The following is a 13,185-nucleotide window of genomic DNA, read 5'->3' on the forward strand; positions in this document are numbered from 1 at the left end:
TTACAGACGCACATACTACGTACACATTACCATCGCATAAGCTCTTCTGGCCTTTGGCCAGTAGAGCTAAAAATGAAAAAGTTGTCAAAACATCCGAAGTGTGAGAGTGCATCTTTAACATTTGAAAGTAACTCTGTTTGCCTCATGCCCCTAAACAAGGTTTAATCATATTATATGAGCAGTGGGCTTGTCCTTGTATTGTACAGGAAATGGCGACATCATTTACCCTTTAGTATGAAAAATGCAGTTTCCTGATATTTGAATAGCGGTTCTTTATTTAAGCATCTCAATTCATTCAACATACACATAGTATGTATCAAGTTTCAAAGGAAACCAAATCATTGTAACAATTGTTTTCAAAGCAAATATAATAAATCACACTCTTGATAAACTTCTTTTCCTAGTTTCAACTTTGAGACTTTTTGATGAGCCTGCACCTTCCCTCCTCTTATGCAGTGGCTTCAAGCAATAAAGCTAAAAGCTCAAGTTGCGCAGCTGGTGAACAAGACTGCTGTGTTGATAGTTAGTTGACAAACTGCACACTTGATGCCATAAATCATGTCCATCAACCTCCAGAATGAAGAAATGACGCAGCACAGAATTGATTTCAATTGGACCTCTCTGTACTTTCATCCCCTAAGGCCTTGTTGTAGTCAAAGACTATGTCTTACTTAGTGTTCAGTGCGTGATCTTGAGAAGCCTAAATCTGCTCGTCTGAGGAAGTAAGTCTGGCAGAGTGTGAAACTCCTGTCTACTCATATGGCTAGACGCCTGTGATCTATGTTTTCTTGTGTGTGCCCAACCATCACCTGAAGAGAATTTAGAGGAAGTTAGTGCTTGATTACAAGTTAATGTGACAAAACAAGGTCTTTTATTTATGCCACCAAGATCTAGTATTCCAAGTGTCATATCTTGTATGTTAACTCAAAGCAATTGAGCATAAACTGTTTGGTAATTTATTTTAAGTCACTGCTTCCACTTATACTATCAGTAATATTGAACATGAACCGACTGACCCAAATATTATTCTAAATATTTTTATGTGCAGATTTGCAGAAACCTTAATCCTATTAACCCAAAAGTAATCCAATTGTATGTCTTCACAAATCATTTTACAACAATATTTGTCAATTTAACTCAAATATTGATTATTGTTTTTTGTCCAAACACAAGAGATGGCCCTATATATATTGCTCACCAGATTTGAGAAAGGATTCTAAATAAGTTATTGTTTGAACACTTACTGGACACTTTTGGTCTGACTTTATAATGCAGCTGGTGAAAATATTAAATGTCCCTTTATAATGGGCTTACAAAAACATAAAAAAATGAATTTGTTTAAAAATTACAAAGGGCCATAATTCTTACAAAATAAGTTTGTATTGAGCAGAATAAAAAGGCTAAAATACAACCTCAGAACTATATTTACAAGTAAAACAAAAAATCTACAACTTGAAATGTGTTTGCTATATCTGGTTTTGAGAGAGAGTGATCAGAAGAAAACATCACACATTCACAATCATATTAAAAAATAATTTAGTTTTTTTTTAATAAATTCTATTTCAAAAACACTGCAGAAGACAAGACACTTACATTTCAATTTCTTGATTTAATACATTGATGATTATCAATTCTCATGAAGCGAGATGGGTCTTACACTCTAACCAGTGCAACTTGCATGTTCTTAGTTGCTCAGTGATTACCTTTTTTAAATTTCTCCTCTTGATCTGAGCCACGCCAAAATGATGGGAGATGCTTTTGTTGTCTTTTCCATCAAAATGTAAGCACCACTGTGTTTCTATTTATCTCCTGAAACAGTAATAGTTTATTAATAATAATAACAATAATAATAATTAGTAACTTGTATTGGAATTATTTTCACCTCTTGTGCCTTGCACATTGGGGAACAAAATTGACTTTCGGAAAAATACAAATTCAGGCCAACATCGATAATATATTGGTAAAATATACATATTTTATTTATAACAGTATGCAGTTGTTGTTTTTTTTCAAATCCTACATAATTATATTATCAATGATATTTCATAATACAAAATAATTTATATAAAAATTGAAATAACACGGCATAGTTGTTGACAGAACATGAACAAATAAATGTGTAAGACTACTACTTTATGGGGTGTAAATAACTCAGGGCTTTCACTTTAGGGACATTTGAACACTTTTGGTGAATATCCACTACCACACCCACTAATCCCCCTCTTCTGAAACCATATTTTTTATGGATCAACATATGGTAAAGGAATTTGACAGATGGTAACCTTAGGAACATTTCTGTGACATTATTTTGAAAACAGGCAAGCGGGATCTGAGGAGAAGATTTTTCCATTTAGACATATAGCGAAAAGTAGCTCCGCACCCTATAGCAAGTTTTTTTATGAATCAATATCCGGTGAAGAAAATTCATACAGGGTATTCAGACAACGCGAAAACTTTTTCTCCTTCACAGGACATTGCGACAGGTAAACACTTAAAGTTTACCTGTCGCAACAAATTTTTACCTGTCGCAATGTTACAAACAGTATTCGGTTACATCAGCCTAAACCTTGATTTTAAGCCTCTTTTTAAAATAAGTTTTGTAATTCCCCATTATAACAGGTTTAGATCTTTTTGGTTAGATTTGTCCTACAGTACTATAATAAATTACAAAAAAAGCTAAGCATCATGTAAAAAAATCAATATTCGAATCTTATGTCATAATATTTTTCTTCCCTTGCCTCCCAAAAAAACTTATATCTGGTTCGCCTACCCATGGAACAGCTAGATCTTACTCTTTTAATTCATCTTTAAATTAAAGATACAGTACAGTTATAAAATGTAACGAATTGTACTACAAGTCAAACTCAGGCACAACATTTATGCAAAAACGAAAGTAGATTTCTTGTTATTGGCAATGTTAAACAGAGCGGAAAGAAAGTCAGCTTGGTATATTAATCATCATATTTAAATTAACACGATTGCCGGGAACCACTTCGCCGAAAATAAATACATACGGAATTTTGTAATTTCCGAACATTTCCGTAAAATAAAAGTATTATAGTACGAGCTGAGATCGGAACCTTACGCGTTTTATCGGCTTTTACGGAAACATGTCGAAACGAGGTTTACAAATAGTGATACACAGATTAACACGCTGAATAATCATGATATAATAGTTAAAAATAACTCTGAACATTTATTTAGAAACTGAAAGTAAATTTTCCGAAAATTAAACGGTGCTGACTGTAATTTTTCACCGGACATTGTGACCGACAAAAACAAAAGTTTCGTCGGTCAAAATGGAAATATACCGGACATGTCCGACTGTCCGACGGATATTCGCATTGTCTGGGGTATTGAAACATTTTTTTGCTTCATATGAAGATAACTTAACTAGCTCTTCATCACATTAAATAAAAATTAGCACAGTCTATGCCGCACACACAGAGCCCCGCATTTGATCTTTTACCAAAGTTTGATTGAGAGTTTAGTTTCTTGGCACACTATGACAAGTCTTTACAGGTCTATTAAAACTGCACTCTCACAGATTGATCGTTTTGAAAAAGTTTATTTTTTTTATCTTGGAATGAGCCAATTTATGCGAAAATGAATGGAAACCAGGAGGTACGGATAATATCCCCCCGGATGATTGCCCCCCCCCCCGACATTAGCCCCTAGGACCATAGCCCTCCCAGAAGATAGCCCCCCCCCCCCCGTCTTAGTGAAAAAACGGACGACATTCCCCCCAATATTAAAATGCATATTATAACCAGTGTATTTAAGCAAATTTGCAAAACAATGATTTTTATAATAAAATGAAACAACCCAAAGGCATAAATCAATGAAAAAAAAATCATGAATAGTGAAAAATAAATGGAAAAAGCATGTGATTTTACAATGAAACATTTATTATTTTAAAAGTTAATTGTTTTCTTTTGTTATTTGTTGACTAAGCACTTATTTAATAATCTTTGATCAGTAAGTTCTCACCTTTAATTATCATTTGCATTGACCTTTAATTATTTAATAGGGTAATAATCCTTAATGCGATAATGACATTATATGTTTTATTTCTTTTGAAGATGTTTTAGTGCAATCCAGTTGATAATTACTGATTGACCTTTAATTGCATAATAGTATACTATTCACATGGTGGAAACATCAAAGTTGTTTGCCTAATTGAACGCCAAATAATACTTAAATAAAGGGTATTTATCATTTGTCCAGTTTATAATTATACTTTGAGTCATTTACATTTCACAATCCAATGCTAAATGAAGATTTTGAAGATTCACAAGTCTGTATAGAGAACCAGAAAAGGACCAATAAATGGCATTTTTTATGTTTTATGAATATGCAAATTTAAAAGAGTGTATATATGTAAAGTAATTTATATATATGCAGGGGGGCTATTGTCTGAGGGGGCTATTGTCTGGGAGGGCTATCATCCGGGGGGATATGGTCCTAGGGGCTAATGTTTGGGGGGGGGGGGCAATCATCCGGGGGGGATATCATCCTACACTCGGAAACCAGTGATATAAGAGTGCTGACAAAAAATCAGATCACCGATTTTAATTTTTAAGTTAAAAAATGGATACTTGTGCATTTTTCTTAAACTGTTAGTAATGCTTTATGCCGTTAAAATTAGTTAATTTAGATCTTATGTCAGCAGTCTTATATCACTTCTTTGCAGATATTTTGGCAAAAATTGGCTCATTCAAAGACCAAAAATAAAAGATTTGTCAAAATGGTAAATCTGTGAGAGTGCAGCTTTAAAGTGTTTGAGAAAAGTAATCACCTTATCAACACCGGTAAGAAAACAAATACAGGGCTCTTTGCAGCTGTATAGTCTGTCCTTTAGTTAATTCAAAATGGTGAAGAAAAATAAAAGTTGTCTTCTGTTTTAACTTTTAAGTCATTCAAAGGAATATTGCCTACTGTTGCAGCATTTGTGACTGCACATATCATGTGGTATACACACACTGATATATAACAAAACCAAGTTCATTTGTCTCATTATTTACCAATTTTGGGCATTCACTTCTTGAACATGTTTTGAGTTTTAGTGATCTGAATAGGCTAATGTTTTTTATGACAATGATGCAGGTGATCTAAAACATATTTTTTTCATCAAAAGATCCAGGAATGAACAAATATTTTTTGTGTGAAAAAACAACAGTTCAATTCATTTTTTTTATGTAATTTAGTTAAAAACAAAATTTATTTAAGTTAACTATATATATATATATCTATATAATTCTATTATTTATTCCACAAAATATATTCCAACAGCAAATTTTAATGATATGCTTTTTTCAACCATTCCAATTTATTTTGTCAATAAGATCATTTAAACTATTAGCAGGCAATAACTACCCTTTTGTTGACTATATTTAATAAATATCAGTAGGAAAATGACCAACTAAGATCTTAATTATACACAGTAAAGACAGTTACCATGACAATACTTGGTGCTTTTAGATGAAGGCAAAGATAACAGTCAGAGAGTTGCTACTGAAAAATTTCTTATCAAAATTTGATCAGGGTCAGAAGCCTTCAATGATTTATGTATATTGAATTAAAAATAAATAAAAATGTACATTAATTTTACTATATTCTTCTTCATATCTTAAATTCTGAACAATACAATTTTATTGTTTTATGTCACTGAATGCATGACTTGTGTTCTTTTTTAGTTGCTAAACTTTTAATACTAACATGCCACACATATATTAATGTTTTATGCAGTTTTCTTAAATCGTTAGTAAGGCTTAAGCCATTAATCATGAATTTCCGAACGAAATATGCCAATCTTTGATGTTAGCTTTTGTCAGCAATCTTCAATCATTGGTTTGCAGATATTTACCAAAAATTTGCTTTTTCCAAGACAAAAATAAAAAAAAAGTTGTAATATTGGTAAATCTGTGAGAGTGCAGCTTTAATTTATTATAATTTGGCGATTAATTCACGTTTACATATCATATATGTATTTCAAGAAATGGAACTTGATTGGATATTTTAAATATCAAAATATATATTTGATAATCCTATGTGAGTGTCAACAATTATTAAAGTGTGTCAACGTTAATATACCATCCTCCACAGCTCCAACCCTGAAGAACACTCGCACAATATTGTCCCCCACCACCCCTAAGAAAAGTCCCAATAAAATTTAAAACATTTTGACCCTTAAACTACTTGTGAATCAGTGGTCGAAATTAGCACAAGCACGCAAGCCCTGTACTGGTAAAATGTCTTCCGGGCTTACTCAAATTCTGCATTTTATAGAGTAGGGCTTGTTCAAAAATTTGATGCCAAGCAATATAAGAATTCGGGCTTGTTCATCCAAAAGTCTAATTTCGATGACTGGTGAATAATAATTTATAATTAATATACTGTCATTTAAACCTTAAAGTTGGTGAAATATAGCTGCATTTTTGACATACTAAAAAGTCATTAATAGCATAATTCTAGGCACCACCATACTTGTAAGTTTCCTTTTTCTAAGTCTAAATTTAAGTTACTATCAAATGGCCTTATTTATTGCTTTTCCTATGTATTGAATGACTTCGTTCTTTGACAAAGGCCTTTTCATTGTTTTTATGATCCTTGTGGGAAACAGTGACACCATTCTGTGTATATCATAAACTTGTCAGACATTTTTAAATGTCCCCACAGTAGAACTGCAGGAAAAACCTTGACACTACCTAGTACAGAAAAGATGCTACACTAAATATTAAAAGTTGTAAGTTTCTGGTTCTCAAGCTCTTCAAATTTGTTTAAATTAGTACATATAGTTCGATATTTTTAGAATCATTCAATTTTTAAATTATTATCAAAGTGAAGAGTTTGATAAAGATTTAATTTAATACTTTCAATCAATAGCCTTTTTGATACTATAATATTATATATATTCATAAAAGAAACACAACTTTCACTGCACTACAATTAAAATGACAAAGCATTTGCAAAGCAAAGCAGAACATTAGGTCTCTGACTAACTGATACATTCACTTAATCATATGACTGAAAATTTTCTTTCTAAAATTTCTTTTTCTCAAGTTCTTCAACTTTCTTTAAAAATTCTAAAATGGAAAATATGACATATATATATCTCTACTTCAAGAATAAAAAAATACATAAAAAAAAAATCTTTTTCAGGTAAAGAGTATGATTTAGATTTGAATTTTAACAACTTTTTTAAGTAAAATGTATTATTTTTCATTGCCTTCATTCTTAAAGCAAACCCCTTGAATTTCCAATTATAAAGAATTCCATATTCATTACAGAAACACTGTCTGTTTCAATATTAACTAGTCTAATAAATAAGCAAAGGAATTATTTAAACATAAAATGATAATGTAATAAGAAATGCTAACAGCAATACGGGACTTTATTTACATTTAGAAATGGGATCAAAGATGAGACTTGACATTCTAAATGAACGAGAATGCTTAGAAAATATACAGAAATATGGAAGATAGTTTTGTTTCTTAATGACACAAATTCAAAGTAATGTTCCTTTCTTGATTGGGTGGGACTAATTTAGCTCCGCCTAAAAATTGTTTTGTCATCAGATTAGGTATAACAAACAATCTGATTGGATCAAAATCCTGACCAATATAATAAACTCTGAATGGAGGCATCCAATCAAAACCTAGTAATATTTCCATTTGTTTCCAATTGATTGCACCATCAGTGATTTACACAATCAGTGATTTATGGCCTTTTAACTTGTAATGGTCTAGTGGCAAGTGCATATATGACTTATGTTAAATCATGTTTTAAGTGCTAATTAGAATTTTAAAGTCTAAGCTATGTGACAGAAAATTAATACCAAAATATTTTTTTGAATTGTAGTAACTGATTCTTTTGCATTTGATGAGGTCAGACATTTTAAGATATATAATATTCAGTGGATATGTGTTGATCAAGCATTTAATAACATGCCACAAAGCAGAACATTTATTAGGTCTTTTTTTTTTTTACTTCAGACCCTGGGGCAAGTTTGGAGAGTTGCACAGAATGCTTAAAGAACTAAAGTGTTAGGAATCAGTTCCTGTTTGCAGTGTGTGTATACCACGTGATAAATTGCGTCATAAATGCTACGTCAGACAATATTTTGATTTGAAAAAAGACTTTAAACAAAGATAATTTTACTATTTCTTCACCATTTTAAATGAAACAAAGCGCAGTCTACGCCAGCTACGGAGCCTTGCTTTCGGCCATTTACCAGAGTTTGATTGCGAGTTTAATTTCTTTAAACACTTTGACAAACCTTTTCACAATACGGCCGTCTGACGGAGCACTGTCAAAACATGATTTTGAAAACGGGTTTGTCGAAGTGTTTGATGAAACTTATGACTTTATCAAATGTCGGTAATAAAACAAATGCGGGGCTCTTTAAGCGGCATAGACTGCCATTTGTTTCATCTAAAATGGTGGTGTAAAAGAAAAGGTATCTTTAATTTAAGTGTTCATTTTAAGCAAAATGTTGCCTTCCGACGTAGCATATATGACGTAATTTATCATGTGGTATACACACACTGGTTTGACTATTGGTAATCGGTTCCACTCACATTGCTGTTTATTAATAGAAGAAATGTTTTTTGACAATACCTGGTACCGTACTTGTAATTTTATTCTTGTACAAAAACTCATCATCCTTTACTCTACTTATGTTAGGTAAAGGATTGAAAATATCTAGTTAGTGTATTTTATGGAATTATATTTACCACCTGTACAATACAATTTGGGAATAAAAGTTAACATTGAGAAAAATACAAAATCAGGCTTAAATATCTAATTTAGATTTTAATGGCAAAATATCGAATCATCGAAATTAGAGTTCGGGATGAACAAGCCTGAATTATTACTCTATTGCTTGGCATATTTTTTTTAACAAGCCCTGCTATATTAAATTCAAAATTAGAACAAGCCCGGATGACATAATTTTCACCAGTGCAGGGTTGTGGGCTTGTGCTAATTTGATATACTACATGTTTTAAAGATTTTTATGCATATATTATTTTGTTAATTTATAGTAAGTCTTGTCAAGATTTTTTATTCATTAATGTTATAAAATCTCCACTTATCAAATTTGGAAAACAAAAAATATGGTGAAAAATGGACAAGTTTTCACTAGGGAAGAAGGCAGTAAGGCAGTAAATTTCACCAAAAAAAACCACTATTAATGTTGTTGTTGCTTTAGCCATATTGTTAATGATTACAACTGAACAAAATTGACAAGATAAAAGAAGAAACACTGATTTCAGGAACATACCAGCTATTTTTTCATTATAATTGATCATCAGAACATCACTAATTATTATAGTCTATCTATATCATTTAAAAAAAGAAGAACATGGAAATTATATTAATATAGTATATGAAACATATTACTTGAAACTTAATGAAATCTCAAAACACTGAAGTATAAGCAATAGTGTTGTGCCAATGATCAGTTATAATCGACAATTGATCGGAAAGGCCTTCATCGGCGACAATCGATAGTGAAATTTGAACAATCAATTATAGAAACAAGAGACGTAACCACTACCGACTACCAGTTAAAAGATTGTCTTGAAAATATATTTTGTTTCTGGTCAATACATGTTAATGTTGAAAAGTTCATGTGGTACTATGTTGTGTTATCTAGTCATATTATCATGTCAGTAGCTCACTACAGTACCTTATTACAAATTTTCTTTGTAATTTAACTGCAAAAGGATTGGTTCTCAACATCACATTTTTGTGGTTTAAAAATGTTATTGTTTACTTCTTATATCATGTAAGAATTTAGTTTTCTCAGTTTTCTGAAAGAAAATGTTCTTGTAAAACATACAGAATATTCAACTGCTTGTTTTACTTGTGACTGATTATCAAAACAAATACACATGTATTCAATACCGTACACAAAATTTAGAGCCTGCGGTCTCATGCTCTGTAATAGTAACTTGTAAACACTAAAGTATAGTTGCGTTCTGAATAAATAATGTAATTTATACAAATAAATGTACAAATAATATTGTAAGGGAACATTTTTTCTTAAGCTGGTTCATGTAGTTTATCTATATGCCTTATATATGATGACCAAAGATAGTTAAATAATGATTAAAGCGATTATAAATCGATCATTGATTGTTTTCATAAACCGATTATCTATAGTAATATTTCAGTCTGATTCCCAACACTAATAAGCAATAAAAACAGTCAATTGTATATATAATATATATCAACATCTACAGATACTTAGCCATAAGTTTTCAATTTTGGATAAAATTAACAAAATTAGAATTGCATACCTTCCTGTGCACATCTGTTTAATAAAATGAATAAATTTCCTTTATCATTAAGCAAAACAGTTTTTAAAATAACAATTGAAGGATTAAAATTTTGAGCTACTAATTGCATTACCATAGATCTACTCAAATTTTGACACTTTTTAAAGAATAACCAATAACAATTTCCAAATCTTCAAATGTAAAAGATCTACAGCATTCTTCCAAAATGGAAATATTTCATACTTGACTGAGTTCTTATTAAAAAATTGTCCTGAGGTAAAATGGTATTATTGAAACATGTGCTAACAATATTCCCAAATAATTTGGTACAGTATGACAAACAAATGAGCTCATGATTGTGACGAATCACTGTTTCTATGTCAGCATAAGCTCACAATTGTGACGAATCACTGTTTCTATGTCAGCATAAGCTCACAATTGTGACGAATCACTGTTTCTATGTCTGCAATCAATTTTTTGAAAAAAAAGGTAAAAAAGTGTTATTGTTTATCCTTCAAACTAAATTCAATTGACGCCAAGTCTGTTGCTAACTATTGCACCAGTCAATTGTAACCATGGCCTCCCCAGGTCCGGGGAATAGTGGGGATTTTCAGTCCAGCCAACCCCGGCTTTATAAAGCTACACTAATTAGCGATCAGAGATACTTTTTTATTATTTTGACATTTGTTACTAAAGTAAACCTGGGAGGAAAAGTGCGCCGGTGTGGGGCTCGAACCCACGACTGCCGGAACACTAGCACGGCGCTCTAACCAACTGGGCTACTTGGGCGGCTGGTTCTAACCGACACTAACTACATTATGTATCCCTGTCTCGAGTCTGCCATAGTCTAAAAATCTTCAATGGACTCGTTGAAGGCCATTTAATTCCCGCTTAAATTCCTTCCCTTCAGGGATGAACTGATGGTAAAATGTCCTCGCACCAAAGGGAACCTAGGTTACGCCCATTCCCGGGGAAATTTTGCGGGGAAAAAGCAGACGAAGCTTTGCGCCATTGCGGAGTAATGTCACTAAGTGGGTGGGCGCATACCTGTGCGTGATCAAAAATAACAAACAATTCTTATCATTTAAACCATCATGAAAACAAACGGCATTTAGACTTACCATACAGTTGTCTTCAATAAGTCCATAGCCCAAAATGTTATGATTGTCCATTTCAATCCATTTTTTACACGAATGTTCGTCTGAGGTCACCGGAGTAGGTCCTACTTGATTTGATGCTAAACCGGTTTAAGAAAATGTTCGTCTCATACGCAGTAACTTCCCCTATTGTACAGTAGCAAATATAAAACCCGTCACAAAACCTTCGCCTAACTCTCATAAATGTGATTTAAAAATATGTCAATATTTAATCAACGTGTTTAACGATCTAGCATTCATCTTTGAAACATTATTACAGTATCTTTATCCTCCATTCACAAAGACGTGGACATGATAAGCAAAGTACATGCGTATATTTGATAAACGAACAAAAACATGCAAACAGGTAGCAGGATGAAACAATATGAACAATATCATTCCTAATGCTTAGAACGTATACTTGATCAAAGATAATGACATTCAAGACATGAGTTTTTAAACTATCATGAATTGCTATACACTTTTGCAAAAAAAAATACCCCTTGCAATAGTATTTGGATATATTTACTTCTTATTTATCAATGTAAAGCTATCATTCTGTTACGGCAGGTGTTCAATGTAACTGAGCACAATTTAAGAGTGTAAACGAATTTCGTCACTGCTTTTAGCTACAGCTCCTAAACCATGACAATAAGTGAACCGAGAAAATGGCTCCTTTTCAAAGAATCATTTGAAATGGATAAATTCTGAAACAAAGAATGATTGTTGAGCTTATTTTTTACGAAGTATTAAGTCAATACACAATATTATAGAACATTTATAAATAATATCACTGACTTATAAATAATTGTTTAACCTATAATAGGTTCGTGATAGTGCTATCATACATATATGTACCCATTTCATATGGCAAGAAAAATAACAAACCGTGCGTGATGGCAACGAAATAATAAAAAGAAGCCACTTTTTCATAGGATAAAAGATACACATCGAAAGTTTTTTTTCTCTTTAAATTGGAGTGATCAAATTAAGTTTGTCACGAAGTCAATATGTTTAATGTACCTACTGACAATATAAGATGGTGTTCTCTAACCTATTCGATTAAATGGAAGACACAAATTGAGCCCACCAGGAAATGAAAATTAGTAAGTTATTCTTTTTAAAAGTATTTAATATTTTCGAGCATCTAGGACCACAAGGCTTCAGAAAAGGATAAATAATTCGCAAATCTGACGCAGTTGTATATAAGATCACTGTTTTAGATTGCACACAACGTCACAAGTGAAAACACCGATGTAATACTCGAAATCAGGTAACATCTTGCAATGTTATTTTCTTGAATAATCTACAATATTAAATTAATGAGCATAATATCATGACATGTATATATCCCAACTTTATTTCTCCCCAGCAGATGTTATACGGTGGAAGTCTCCAACTGGTGATTCCTCCAACTTCTGTGATCACCAACTTCTGTAATCTCCAATTGGTGGCTTTTATCAATAGAAATTGACTGTGAAATTCTCCAATTGGAATTTTCCCCAATTGGAGAACCGTTTTTACAAAACCATAATTTTTGATTATTTATTAGATTTTAATTATGTTTATGAATCTAGTACTAGTACTACAGACATACATAGAAATGTAATTTTCTGTTCCAAATTGTAATATTTGATTTTTTTCAAATTGCTGATTTTTTTCCCCGTTTTGGCTCATATGGAAAATTCTCCAATTGGAGTTTGCCATAATCCCGCGGGGGACCTAAAATCCAATTGGTGGCCAACGGGAGAAATCAATTTTGGAAT

The sequence above is a fragment of the Mya arenaria genome, chromosome 7 (assembly GCF_026914265.1).
Source record: "Mya arenaria isolate MELC-2E11 chromosome 7, ASM2691426v1".
Lineage (NCBI taxonomy): Eukaryota > Metazoa > Mollusca > Bivalvia > Myida > Myidae > Mya > Mya arenaria.